Source organism: Myotis nattereri (genome assembly GCF_964212035.1).
Source record: "Myotis nattereri genome assembly, chromosome: 10".
In the NCBI taxonomy this organism is placed as follows: Eukaryota; Metazoa; Chordata; class Mammalia; order Chiroptera; family Vespertilionidae; genus Myotis; species Myotis nattereri.
In genome coordinates this window covers 48,551,039-48,566,506 of record NC_138085.1, presented here as the reverse complement: position 1 = coordinate 48,566,506, position 15,468 = coordinate 48,551,039, and the positions used below count along the sequence as shown (strand labels likewise).

General features: G+C 39.1%; 1 protein-coding gene and 1 pseudogene across 2 annotated transcripts in view; both read left to right on the top strand.

Moving 5' to 3' along the window:
• COMMD1 (copper metabolism domain containing 1) overlaps positions 1-15,468 on the top strand; it is an 80,528-nt gene that overhangs the window by 30,792 nt on the left and 34,268 nt on the right. The window lies entirely within an intron of this gene.
• Positions 12,145-14,100, top strand: LOC308526353 (large ribosomal subunit protein eL6-like; annotated as a pseudogene). The gene is made up of 2 exons: positions 12,145-12,243; positions 13,317-14,100. The product of its transcript is annotated as a large ribosomal subunit protein eL6-like (transcript).

Here is a 15,468-nt window from a genome sequence, read left to right as displayed (position 1 = left end):
ATATCTTGCTCTCTCTCATCTTCTGGCACCCCTATAATTCTGATGTTGGTACGCTTGAAGCTGTCCCAGAGGCTCCTTACACTATCTTCATATTTTCGGATTCTTTTTTCATTTTGCTTTTCTGGTTGGGTGTTTTTTGCTTCTTCGCATTTCAAATCTTTACCTTGATTCTTGCGCTCCTCTGGTCTGCTGTTGGGAGTCTGTATAGTATTCGTTATTTCAGTCCGTGTATGCTTAATTTCTAGTTGGTTCTTTATCATAACATCAAGGGTCTCATTAGATTTCTTGAGGATCTCACTACATTAATCAACGGCTTCTAGACAGTTCTTAAGAGACCTTAAAAGTGTGGTTCTGAATTCAATATCCTCTATTGACAGTTTTGTCCTGTTTCTTTGTCTCCGCATTTTATTATGCTTTCTTGGTGCACCCCCTAGTGGTCTTTGTGCGCAGTCTTGTTGTAGTTAAGCCTTGATTGTTGTCGGCAATACCGGGGGTGATTTGACCTCCAGGCTAACTGGCTATGAGAGTCCGCTGTGTCTGTAGTGGGAGAGCTTCTGTGCTGGATCTCTAGGGCGGTGCTAATCTAGCGTTTGCCTGAGGCTATCCGGCAAATGGCTCTGCGCAGGGCTTGGGCGGGGCGGGTCCCCAGGGATCTACAGGGTGGGCCGGAGCGAGCAATTATGGCTGCTCTCAGTTCCGTCCCTAGGGGCTCTGCCTCACAGAGTCCCAGCAACCACTGCAAACCTTGGAGAGAAAGCTGCCTTCGAGTTCCGACCAAAGCCAGACAGTCCCGCTTCTCCCGTTTGAGTCTGAGTCCCTAGAGACTCGCCTGGATCTGGAGCTCAGAGTCTGAAACTCCCTCCCGATTGAAAACAACAACCGCGCCCTCCGCCGCCAGCCCGCTCTGCGCGCATCCCGCACCTCAGTATTTCACTTCAGCACTGCGCCTCCTCTGAGTCTGGGTATGATATTTTCTTTCCTCCTAGTTGTAGAATTTCCACTCAGCCAGCCTTCCTGTGGTTCTGGATGATGTCCGTTCCGTCGTTTAGTTGTTTTTTGAAGTGGTTGTTCGAGGCAGCAATCTCCGGCGTTAACCTATGCCGCCATCTTGGTTTCTCCCTCACTGTCTTATTTCATATTTCTTAGCTGCTCTCTCTATTTTTTTTTAAAACCAAATCTCTTTGGAATAATTTTTTAATCTCAGAAGAAAAGGTTTTTAGATTTTTGTTGTTGTTTAGTAGTATCCAATATATAGATAGTATGTCCCTGTTTGTCCCTGACCTCTAAATTTGAGTTAACTTGAATTTTACTTCTGGAAGTTAGGTCCAACGAAGTCTACCTACCACATGATTGGAAATAGTGGCAGAATAGACTTTTCTGGAGTGTTCTCTGTCCTGGTCATATACAAGTTATTCAGTTTATCTTATGGTCTGAAATACAAGGAACCTGAAACAAAGATGGTAAACTGGTGTCAGAGAGAAGGTGGAGTACTATGTGATTCTTCATATGAACAGCAAGGAAGAAGCTTAAGTACTTAACCTTGAGAAACATAGCCTAATGATTTCTTTTCATTCTTTTTCTCAAATGTCCCTTAATTCTGGAGATTTTCCCCTTGACGTCCCTTTTATACTTCCCCTCTTATCCTACCTTCCATATATGTTTCTCCCTTTCCCTTTTTATAAAGCCACCCTATTTGGTATTGCTTGTCTGTTATCTATGCGTCTGTTTCACCAGACTTTAAGGACCATGAAACTAGGAATTATGCTATTCTTTTTAAAAAAATATATATTTTATTGATTTTTTACAGAGAGGAAGAAAGAGGGATAGAGAGTTAGAAACATCGATGAGGGAGAAACATTGATCAGCTGCCTCTTACACACCTCCTACTGGGGATGTGCCTGCAACCAAGGTACATGCCCTTGGCCGGAATCGAACCTGGGACCTTTCAGTCCGCAGGCTGACGCTCCATCTACTGAGCCAAACCAGTTAGGGCTATGCTATTCTTATTCATTGTTGAATCACAGGTCCCTTATGACAGTATCAGGTATAGTGATACCAAATATAAACTTATTACGTTAATGAGCAAATGAATGGTCAGCTGTTATGAGAGGCGATTCTCTCATCAAAGAGGAGGTTAATTTTTAAAAGGCTTTCCCACTTTTTATTTTTCTAATTTCACTTTTCGGATATAAAAGTGATAAAACTAATGTTGGAGAAAATTTGAAAGCAGAAAAAAGGGAACTCTCTAGTACTAATCTCTACCACCCCAGTGAAGTTGTCAATACTTGGTATATTTCCTTTCAGTTTTCTATGGGCCTTTCAAAATAAATCCTTAAACATAATGTATGCATTATACAATTCTGTATCTGCATTTGTTGAATAATAGGAATAAAACATATCCCTTTATTTTTTTTCCTCACTTTTGTTCTCCTCTCTACTGCATTTTGTTGTTCAGCTTTGAATAGTTCAGTTTTGGGGAAGAATGTATCACTTAGGAAGAATCTTGCTGAGAGGGATAAAGGATCACGTGCTTTGTTGTGGAGACTTCATTTTGTAAGCTGACTTATTGTCATGTGGCAGTTAAAAATGAAGCTGAGAAAAATTAGATTTTCTTTTTCCTTGGAGATGTGTAACGGATATTCTGGAACTTGATCTCATCAAGGAATTTCATTGCTATTTGAAATTGAGCTTTCATTTTTCTTAAGGAAATAGGGGATTAAATGTGGGATTAAAGTACAAATATACCTTGGTTACTCAATTACTTAAAATCTGTGGGTGAGTTGAATATTTGTGACAGTGACTCATTTTCCATTTGCATATATTATTGGTTCAGAAATCCCCTCTAATGAGATTGTAAAGAAATTTACAGGTTGTTAGAAAAAAATTATCCTTTGCTCTATGCTTTTGATGCAGCTTATTTATTTTATTGCTACTCATTTTAGATAGGCTAAGTATATTTCCTAATATACTTCTAGATTAACAAGCAATTAGTTTATACTCTGGAGTTTTTGATTATTGCAAAAGTCCATTTAACTTAAACCACCAGAGGTCTCTGAAGTTTCAGTGAATCATATATACTTCTCTAATCTCAACTAATAATGTGTAGGAAGCATCTATTTTTTTAAATGGTTGAGTCATTTTATAGAGTTTTAAGAAATTTTATTGCTGTGCTGAAAAGTGTAACATTTCATATTATGTCTTCTTTTCTTTTTTCTTTTTTTAAATATATATTTTTTATTGTTGATAGTATTACAGATATTTTCCATTTCCTCTCTCCTGCTTATCCCCCCCTCATATTGTGTCTTCTTAATTGACAGTCTTAGTGATTTATAACAAACTTTCTTCTCATCTTTAGTCTTTGTCTTCTATAACATTGAAATCATTCAAGCCTCTGGATATTTTCTTTAAATTGACAAATTTCTGAGTAATACAGTGTATCCCATTGGTTTAGTCTTGTTATGCTGTTGAGAGTGATTGTTCTTTAGATTTTCTTAGATGTGATTGTTTAAGAAATAGATTTTTAAGTCTCCTATGGTTTATCAGAATTGGAATTGATTGAGAGCCACACTGCAAAAAGTCCAAAGGTTTCTTTTTCTTTTTTTTTTAAATTGTTTTCAGGGAGGAAGGGAGAGAGAGATAGAAACATCAAGATGAGAGAGAATCATTGATTGGCTGCCTCCTGCGTGCCCCCACTAGGGATCGAGCCCTCAACCCAGGCATGTGCTCTGACTGAGAATCGAACTGTGATGCCCCCACTAGGGATCGAGCCCTCAACCCAGGCATGTGCCCTGACTGGGAATCAAACTGTGATCTCCTGGTTCAAAGGTTGATTCTCAACCACTGAGTCACACTGGCTGGGCAGTCCAAAGGTTTTTAAAGTCACATGTTCAGTAAAGCATATTAACGGTTAGTAAGCTTGTGTACTTGGTCAAGTCATTGATGTGATTAGGCTTCATAACAGCTATCAATCAGCATTTGGTGAATATGACTCAGACTTAGTTCATTCACTCAGCTGAGTTCACTCTTTATTTTTTAAAATATGCTTTTATTGATTTTAGAGAGAGGGGAAGGGAAGGGAGAGAGCGATAGAAACATTGATTGGCTTCCGCCTGCACGCAACCACTGGGGATCGCGCCCACAATCGGGCCATGTTCCCTGGCCAGGAATTGAATCAGTGATCTCCTGGGTCGATGCTCAACCACTGAGCAACACCAGGTGTGCTGAGTTCACTTTTTAAAAGACTCTTATTATTCTATAGAAACGACTCGTAGACTGCCTCATTATATTTCCTTCCTCAGAGGATGTATCATCCCCTCAGTCTGCTTTACTGGCATGACTGCAGCTCATTCAGAAGGAATCTTTTTACCATCCTATTTTTATTTACTTATTTTATTAGTTGGAATTAAGTTCAGCTGCCAGTCACAGAGATTCAAATTAACAAAGGCTTTACAAAGATAGAAGTTTATTTCTCTTTTATGTGAAACTTGAGAGATAGGCTATGTTCCACACAGCTGTCAGAATCCGAGACTTTTCCATTAGATCATTCCATTGTCCCTTGGATGTGATCCTTGTCCTCATGGCCCAAGAGGCCATTATATCTATACGTCAGGCAACAGGAAAGGGTCAAAGAAGAAAGGAGCAAAAGATACATATCTCTTGTCCATTACGAAAGATTCTTTGAAGCTGCCACATCAATTTTTCCACTTGTTCCCCATTGATTAGAACTTAGACACATGGCCATACTTAGCTACTAAGGGAGAGAGGAACATGTTTTTATTCTGGGTAGCTACAATCTACTATGGAAGAAGGGACAACGTATAAGAGGAACAGATGGGAATCTGTCACACCATGATTTCTGTTTCTTACAGTCATTGAGTGGAATAAATTTCAACAGTTTTATCCCAATTTTAGCAAAGTGTCTTTAGGATATTATTGATAAGAACTTTGATGAAGGTAGACTAAGATTAGGGGAAACAAAGAGAACTGACATGATCTGTGTGTCAGCATATTTGCATAGCTCTTCTCTTTTTTGAATTTCCATGTATCGGTTTGGAGTTTATTTTCTCACTAGTTACTATAGTTTCTTTTATCATTTGGGTCAAAGGGACAGCTGACTGGAGGTCATGTTTATGGAAGATCCTTCCAGGCTTCAAAAAAAAGTCCGGGCATCAGAAACTTAGACTGATGAAAAAGTGTGATTTATATTACCATTTATAAGTCTGATGCCTAACCACTTTAGAAAGGTGTATGCTTCTTCTTTTTTTAAAAAAAAATATATTTTATTGATTTTTTACAGAGAGGAAGGGAGAGATATAGAGAATTAGAAACATCGATGAGAGAGAAACATCAGCTGCCTCCTGCACATCTCCTACTGGGGATGTGCCTGCAACCCAGGTACATGCCCTTGACCGGAATCGAACCTGCGACCCTTCAGTCTGCAGGCTGATGCTCCATCCACTGAGCCAAACCGGTTTCGGCAAGGTGTATGCTTCTTAATGCATCAGAGTATTGAAATAGGAGCCACAAAATAATAAGAGGAAGATGAGTGTGGGAGCAGTTACAGGAAAAAAATGATACAAACTTTGTTAAATAGAAAAGTTTTCCTAGGAATGTAGGGCATTTAGGATAGGATACTACCCATAGAAACAGAACATGAAACCTTGAGAAGTTGGGATCCCTGGAAAAGAAATGAACACTAAGACCAGCTATGGGATTAATAGGGTTTTGTATAATGAAAAGAAATGGGATGACACTTCCACCTCGCTTTTCCAGTGGATGGAGAAATAATATTTTCAACTCTTCTTGATCCAGATGAGTTTTTGAGGCTAATGAATTAAATCTAAGGTTGGAATTTTGGGAAAAAAAGAAAAGGAAAAAAAGGATAGAGAGGACAAGTTCCTTCTTTTCAGTTGTCTAAATGAGCTCAGTGAGTTCCTGTGGGATTGATTGACTTCAGCACTTGAATTCAGGGATGACTGAACTGGTTGGCTTGACCATAATGCAGTCTAACAGGACATCTGGAAACATTTGACCCAATTCCAAGGAACAGTGGGCATGTCCATGGATATCACATTGATGTCATTCATGCCTTTTATCTCAGAGAAAGATTTTTGTGAATGAGGTATTATGGTTGATACATTTTTTATGTACATAGAGTGTGTGTGTGTATGTATGTGTATATATACATGTATGAAATATATATATAATCACCTAGGGTTTAGTCAAGGTTCTCCAGAGAAACAGAACAAACAGGGTAACGTATAGATAAGATGAGAATTATTATAGGAATTGGTTCATATAGTTATGGAGGCCTAGAAATTTATTTTCTGCTATCTATAAGCTGGAGAACCAGGAAAGCCCATGTTAGAATTCAGTGCTAGTTAGAAGACCTGAGAACCAGGGGAGCCAATGGTATAATTCTCAATCTGAGGCCAAAGACTTAAGAACCAAGAGCTCCCATGTCTGAGGGTTAAGATGGATGTCCCACCCAGCTCAAGGAAGGAGAGAGAGAGAATTCACTCTTCCTCCTTCTTTTTGTATTATTTGGGCCCTCAATGGATTTGATGATGCCTGCTCACATTGTTGAAAGCACATCTTCTTTACTTAGTTAGCTAATTCAAATGCTAATCCTTCCAAAAACACCCTCACAGACACACCCCAAAATAATAGTTTACCATCTGTCTGGGCATCCCTTAGCTCAGTCAAGTTGACACACAAAATAAATCATCGAAGTGACTTTTTTCTTCCTGTGCTTTATAAATTTTAATTGAGATCTCACATGATCTTTGTTATCTTCTCTCATGGAAAGTAGATTTTTGGCTGTTCATCCTTTTGCTGAGGAGAAAGAGCTCTGAAGTTTGCAACTTTTTCCAGGAATCACAGTTCCCTCCCTGCCTTGTATGGAGCTAAGACTTTTCTTCTGTATTGTGTGATCATTAAATGCCGAGGCTGACCAGCAGACCCTGAGTGACAGATGAATAGATTACTCCAACATAACATTTGCTGTGAAAGAGAGGGCTAAGGGACTGCCTGTCTAAAGGAACCAGACAACCTCGATTGCCTGCCTCATTAGGCTTTTATTGTAGCAGCAGTTTGAGATAAAGTTTATCTTTTAGATGCAATCAGTAGGGTAAGTAATATTGGAAGGACACATGTGTTTGCTGTGTCCTTTAAGCAAGGACACCCAAAGATTAAGCATAAGGATTCCAGTAAACACCTGGGGTTTTACACGTTCACAGGCTTGTGTGGAAAGGTCAAGGGATAATTAGGGGCACCATCTTTGGCACTCCCCTAAGTTGGAATTCTGATAAACAGGGTGGGCGGCCTTCCGCACACTTCCCTTTTCTTGGAAAGTTTGTCCTCCTTACAAACTTTCCAACCAAGTCTCGTGTGCTCCCCAACAGTTAAAATCACTGGTTTTCAGCTCTCTGATTTTTTAACCCCCTTGCTTTTTTGTGAACTTAGCTATTTATTTAGAAGGTTATGTTTTATTTATCCAACATTTCTAAATATCTTTGAAGGGAGATTTTTATGTCTCTTAAGGCCACCATGTCCTCAGAAGCCCAAGTTTCCAGTTACTTTAATTCATACAGTATTATTAAAGTTATTCTGTACTGGATGGAGAAAAAAATATATAATTCAAAAGGAAAACAGCCTTATATCAATATTTTTCATTGTAAAAATATATGCTGTTTTATATGGTAAATGGTGATGATACTTGAAATACTATCAGTAGGATACAGAGCTTCAAAATATATGAATCAAAACTAATTACAACTACAGACCACCATGACACAAAAATTACAATAGTGATATTTTGTATGCACTAACTTTAAAGGGAACCTAGAATTTAATTGTTATTTTCATTTCAAATGCTCTCTCAAGAATTATATCATTTTAGATCATGTGACATGATGCTTATTATACTTGTTAATTTGTGTTTAATAAAAGTCCTTTGAGTAAAAATTTTGATAGATTATAGCTCAAGGCAAAAATTAACCTAGATTGTGGTCGGCAAACTGCGGCTCGCGAGCCACATGCGGCTCTTTGGCTCCTTTAGTGTGGCTCTTCCACAAAATACCACGTGGGGGCACGCATGTACAGTGCGATTGAAACTTCGTGGCCCATGCGCAGAAGTTGGTATTTTGTGGAAGAGCCGGTATTTTGTGGAAGAGCCACACTGAAGGGGCCAAAGAGCCGCATGTGGCTTGTGAGCCACGGTTTGCTGAGCCGCAGTTTGCCGACCACTGACCTAGATGTTTCTGTATAATTCAGAAGAGGAGGAACCATTTAACTGGAAAACTCTGTGATTATTTGAATTCTCTTATGCAATTTGATTATTAAATTAGAATAAGGAAAGTTGTGAAAGAAAATGAAACTAAAAGAGAGAAATAAGAATGGGAAGTAGTCACCATGAAGGAGGATGTGACAAACCCATTGGGTTGGTGCAGTGGTTGCATCTTTCCATTTACCACTCTAGAAGTGCATCTGAATTAACAGTGCTGTTTCCCTGTCAATTTGGCTGGTTATTGGCAGTAAAAATGACATTACTTGGACTTAATTAGAATTGGTTAAGGATTCTTGTCCCCATTTTTTTTTTTTTTTTAAAGATAAAGTTGGAGAAGGGAGAACTAGAATCTGATTTCGCGATTATTTCCTGAAATGACCAACAGAAAAGAAACCCCTCACTTCATCTTTTTTTCTTTTCTTTACTAGTGTGCCTTTACTCTTACAATGATATTTGTTTAGCATTTCAGTATTTATACTATAGATTAAGGGAGGAGAAGAGAGCAAAAGATGTGCATGAAAGTGATTATTAAAATGCCTAAATTCCCAGGGGACACTGAGGGGAAATTTTGACTACAGCTGCTTCATTCCTATAATGGCTGATCAGGATACAAATCATGACCAAATTTATACAAATTTGATGGGCTGTTTGTTATTGCTAAAGTCCTAGGTTCAAGTTTTAATATTCAGATGGGGAAAAAAGGATGGAAACTGGTGTTTATGAGTAATTAATATTAGACTTCTAAATGAAAAATTAGAAAAAATATATTATTTGTGTAACTCAGTCCAGGCGTTTTTATATGTTTTCTCACTTGACCTTCAATACTCCCACATGGTAGGTATCTTTATCCCCAAGACACATGGAGGTATATAACTTCAGTTCATTGATGATGATACTTGTACTAGAATTAATTTCCACTGATTCTTGTTCCATTTTCTATATAGGATGCTGATTACTGTTTCAATTCCCAATTAATAAAGAAACATACTGATCACAGTGTAGCCACCAAATCAAAGTAATTTGATTTATGGTCCCAATTAAATGAGAAAGGATAAACACATAGGTCAATGCAATAGAATATAGAGTCCAGAAATAGAGTCACGTATACATGGTCATTTGATTTCAACAAAGGTGCAAAGGTGATTCAGTGGAGGAAGGGTAGTCTTTTCACGAAATGGGAGCAAAGAAACATTTGTAATTAAAAGTGACTCCTAGAAGTTACTGCAAAGATAACAGTTACCTCTAAGGGGGAAGATTAGAGAATGCAATTGGGAAAGGGGATACAGGAGCTTCAAAAATAGTGTTTAATTCTTCAGCTGGGTGATTGGGCACTGACTATTTTTATTCTTTTTTTAAAATACATTTTTATTAATTTCAGAAAGAAAGGGAGAGGAAAAGAGAGATAGAAACATCAATGATGAGAGAGAATCATTGGTCAGCTGCCTCTTGCATGCCCCCTACTGGGAATCAGGCCCACATCCCGGGCATGTACCCTTGACTGGAATCAAATCCAGGACCCTTCAGTCCTCAGGCTGATGCTCTATCCATTGAGCCAAATCAGTTAGGGCAGATATTTTATTTTTAAGACACTCTCAAATATGTTTATTTAGTCTTTGCATCCTGAGAGACAGATATAATCATTTCTACTTTTTACATAGGAGGAAGCTGAGATTCAGGAAAATAAAACAAGTTACTAAAAGGTCAAGAAGTGAACACTCTTGTCAGTAATAAATATCCATACTCTTTCTTTTTTTTAATATATATTTTATTGATTTTTTTTACAGAGGGGAAGGGAGAAGGATAGAGAGTTAGAAACATCGATGAGAGAGAAACATCGATCAGCTGCCTCCTGCACACCTCCTACTGGGGATGTGACCGCAACCAAGGTACATGCCCTTGACCAGAATCGAACCTGGGACCTTTCAGTCTGCAGGTCGACGCTCTATCCACTGAGCCAAACCGATTAGGGCCATCCATATTCTTTCCACAAATTCTTTCCATATCTCTTGGAGTTCTAATTTAGCAGAAACTAATCCCACATCCCAATGGAAGAAAAGGGTTCAGAAAGAGGTCTTTGAAATATGTTTTAAAAAACTAAACTTAGCTCTAGCCAGTTGGCTCAGTTGGTTGGACATGGTCCCATACACCAAAAGGTTGCTGGTTTGATTCCCAGAAAGGGCATATGCCCAGGTTGCTGGCTCAATCCTCGATAAGGGGGCATGTAGGAGGCGGCTGATCAATATTCCACTCTCACATTGATGTTTCTATTTCTGTCTCTTTCTCTTTTCCTTTCTCTCTAAAAATCAATAAAAATATTTAAATACACACACACACACACACACAAATACAAGTCCAGCCAGTGTGCCTCAGTGGTTGAGCATTTACCCATGAACCACGAGGTCATAGTTTGATTCCCGGTCAGGGCACATGACCCGGTTTTGGGCTCAATTCCTAGGGTAGGATGTGCAGAAGGCAGCCAGTGATCAATAATTCTCATCATTGATATTTCTATCTCTTCTTCTCCCTCTTCCTTTCTCTCTGCAGGCAATAAAAATCTTTTAAAAACACACAAAAAACCTAAAAACTAAATATAGTGAGGAAAATATCCTGTTTTGGATACTTGATCATTAATTATTTTGGAGACGGACTTAGAAATGAAGAGAATTTTTCCTCTTTCACATTCCACCACAAATAGAAAGCCTTTTGCACTCTTAAGGATTAAGTGTCTGAGCTCATTATCCTGAATAAATGAAGGTCAATAAATATCTCCTGCATAAGAATTTGTCATTCCTTTTAAAGATTTCAAGTGTTGAATGGTCATCTTTAAAACTGAGTGTTCAGTTTTCGTGCCGTGGGCTTGCACTGAGGGATCATGGCAGACAGGTTACTCATTTTATCTCTGCTCTGCTTTTCGGTTTATTTATGAGCTTCTCTGAAGGACTTCATTTTTACTTGTTCACCATCTTCCATTTGGGGTGAATCTGAATCACTTCCTTTTATTTTCTTGGAAACTGTCACATGTGGGCTGATAGATAGAGCCAGTAGCTGTGGGTTTTGTCCCTGGGCTCATGATTAGAAACCATGGAAGCAATGCACTGGTTGTTTTCTATCAACACTGTACCTCTCACTGCAGCCTCCTCTTCCTCCGCCATCTCAAGAGCCATTGGTTGGCTGTGCAGCTCCAGGGCTGGCAGCATGGAGAGGCCCGGATCTGCCCACTGCCATCCCAGTTATTGACCCAGGAGCGAGGGTGGAGGTTGGGACTCTGCCTGGTGCCACAGCAGCCAGCACCTACCTACTTGTCAACTGCGGGGGGCTACAGAGTATGCAGACTGGGGTTCACCTGCCGGTGGGTCTGACAAAGGGCAGATATTTTATATTCTGACTTTGTTTTTTGCTTTTTCTGGCGTTGACATCAAGTTTTAACATGATTTTAAACCTATGTGTTTTAGTACTTTGTACAAGGACAGAGGCAGATAAGGAGATGTGAAGGTTTTCAGTGAGACTGCCAAAATAATTTAATAATCAGATAGTAAGTGATAATGAAAGGAGAACCCTCATTGATTAAGGCCAGGCAGTTTATTTGACTTCCACACTCTTAAGGATTAAGAGGAAATAATTAGAGCTCGGGGAGTGGAGGGAGTAGAAACTTAGGTGGGAGGCCTGTCACAGAAGGGGAAGTAGGTTGGTGGGAGTGGAGGGAAGGGCAAGTATTTAAAATTGAATGAAAATAAGTAGTAATAATACATATTGCTGGCGCCTGAAAGAAAAACCCTCACTGGTTATATTTCTGTCAGACTTGTTACAAGAAGCTTTCAAGGGAGAATAAATGTTAGTTTTTTAGTTTGCTTTAAGAAATGGATAACTTCCAGTTTGACTTTGTCTTCTCATTGTCACCTGCTTTGCTAACATTATCACTTGTGGCTGAAATACAGGCTGTTGAGTTTAGCCAAATGGTTGGCTCTTAATTATGCCTGAGAATAGAATTCTCCCTGGCACCAGCAATTTAGGTTTGTCAAAATGTGTTAATAGTGTTAAATATTACACTTAAAGGATGTGCTCTTGTTTTACTGCAATATTTAATGCTGATGCTAACCATCAAGAGTTAGTACAGCCCTAGCTGGTTTGGCTCAGTGGGTGGAGTATCAGCCTGTGGACTGAAGGGTCCCAGGTTCGATTCCGGTCAAGGGCACATGCCCAGGTTGTGGACTTGATCCCTGGTGGGGGACGTGCGGAGGGGCAGCCGATTGGTGGTTCTCTCTATCGCTGAGGTTTCTATCTCTCTCTCCCTCTCGCTTCCTCTCTAAAATCAATAAACATATATATATATATATAAAGAGCTGAGAAGCCTGACACTAAGGAGAAGAAAGCTGAAGCCAAGAAGGCTGATGTGACCTGGAAAGTATTATGCTAAGTGAAAAAAGCCAATCAGTGAAAGACAAGTACTAATGAACAAAATAAACTAACAAAGTGGAATCAGACTCATGGATACAGAGAACAGGCTGATAACTGTCAGAGGGGCAGAGGTTGGGGGCTGGTGAGAAGGGTAAAGGGATTAAGCAAAGAAAAACAAAAAAAGGAGGACTCATGGACACAGACAACAATATGGTGATTGCCAGAGGAAGAGGGTAAAGGGAGGATAAATGGTAATGGAAGGAGACTTGACTTGGGGTGGTAAACGCACAATACACTATGCCAGGGGTGGGCAAACTTTTTGACTCGAGGGCCACAATGGGTTCTTAAACTGGACCGAAGGGCCGGAACAAAAGCATGGATGGACTGTTTGTGTGAACTAATATAAATTCAAAGTAAACATCATTACATAAAAGGGTACGGTCTTTTTTTTTTTTTTTAGTTTTATTCATTTCAAACGGGCCGAATCCGGCCTGTGGGCTGTAGTTTGCCCACGGCTGCACTATGCAGATGAAGTATTGTAGAATTGTATACCTGAAACCTGTATAATTTTATTAATCAATGTCACCCCGATAAATTTAAATTTTTAAAAAGGGAGGCTGATGCTGGTGGCTAGATTAAGAAAGATAACCTTAAGAGCAACATACCTAAGGAGGGGAAGTCCCACTGCAGCCAAAAGCCTGTCCTGGTCAGAGGAATTGGCAGGTATTCCTGATTGGCTATGTACTCCTGAAAGGCCATGTACGAGAGGAAGTATTCAGCAACTAAATCCAGTACTGAAAGGAAAAAGAAAAGGTTCTTGCTGCTGTCATAGAACCAGAATGGTGGTATCTAAGTGGTAAAATTTTGCAAAATGTCTAGATATTATCTTACTGAAGCTGTTGAGCCACGGCAAGAAACTCTTTAGTCAGCATGTGAGAAAACTATGGGCCAGCATTACCTCTTTGACCCTCTGATCATGCCCACTGGGCACCACAGAGGCAAGGGGGTGATTTTCCTGAAGCAGCTGAGCAGTGCTTGCTACTCGTGACTGGGCCCCTGCCCCTCAATCGAATTCCTCATTGCCACCTCCACCAAAATTGATACCAGTGGTGTGAAAATCCTTAAACATCTCACTGATGCTTACTTCAAGAAGAACAAGCCAGTTCCTGCCCAGGTAGCTCAGTTGATTAGAGTGTCATCCCGATACACCAAGATTGTGGGTTTGCTCTCCAGTCAGGGCACATACAAGAATCAACCAATGGCCCGGCTGGTGTGGCTCAGTGGTTGAGTGTCAACCCAGGAACCAAGAGGTCGCTGGTTCAATTCCTGGTCAAGGCACATGCCTGACTTGTGGACTTGATCCCCAGGCATATAAGCGATTGATGAGTTCCTCTCTCATCGATGTTTCTTCCTCTCTATCCTTCTCCCTTCCTCTTTCTCTAAAAAAATAATAAATAAAAAAAATATTAAAAAGAATCAACCAACGAATGCATTGATAAATGAAACAACAAATCGATGTTTCGCTATCTCCCCCTTCCTTTCTCTAAAGTCAATAAATAAAAATTAAAAAGAAGAAGCTGTGCATGCACAAGCCCAGACACCAGGAGGGTGAGATCTCTGACACCGAAAGTAAAATACAAGATTACAGTGCGGTACAAGGTTGATCAGAAAGCTGCGGACTTGAAAATTCTGCCAAAAATCAAAGCTGTTCCTCAGTTCCAGGGCTCTACTGGGCTCTAAACTTTGCCTTTCTAGTTTTTCATACTCTGCTCTGTGTTGCTCTTGCAAATGGGATTTATTCCTATAAACTGGTGTTCTAAATTTCTTATAAAGAACCTAATTAAATACCTGGTCTGTTAAAATTATTTTTTAAAATATTCAGTTTTATGACATCTCAAAAAGGCTTATTTGACCTTTTTTGTAGTTAGGTAAAAATATGCCACCATTAGTTGTTTTCTAAATGGTTTTCTATTCTTTAGTTGGTAACCATTATTTTTATACACATTTTATCTTATTTGTATTCTTTTAAATGGTCTACATAGGCTCTGTAGTTGTAACTGGCCTACATCTAGATTAGACAAGCCAAGATTTATATCTAAAGTATTTTATCTTAAATTTTGTAGTCTCTTCCAAGCACAAACTTAGGTAAACCTGAGGTAGAAAAAATGACATCAGAATAATTCCATTTATCATTGATAATTAATGCCTTTTGTCTATATGGTTCAGAGAGCTACAAGAACATTATCTCATAATTCTCAAATGACTATGAAGTGAGCAGGCAAGTATGATTATCCTAATTTATAAATGTAGTTTGTGGTCTTTAAAAGGTTAGAGAGCTGCTTCACATAAATTAAAAGCAAAAGTAGAGATGAATTTTAAAAACTGGTTTTTAATCTTTCTAGATCACTGTAAGTCCACAATTGCTCCTTTTAGAACTATAAGGATTATTATAATGTAGTTTGACATTTTTTCTAGTTCAAAGATAAAAACATGAAATGGTAATTTCAGTCTGTTCTGATTATTGCATTTTATGCTGAACTAAAAATTTCTGATGGGTGCTTAATAATTAATGATAATGGTCCCTCTTATAAAAAATATTTACAAGTTTACAGAGAACAGTGTACACTACTTTTATTATTTATCACCTAAATGTCCTTAGTGTGCATAACATTTTGTTATTAAAGGTTCACCAGGCCCTAGCTGGTTTGGCTCAGTGGATAGATTGTCGGCCATGTCTGAAGGGTCCTGGATTTGATTCCAGTCAAGAGCACGTACGTTGGTTGCAG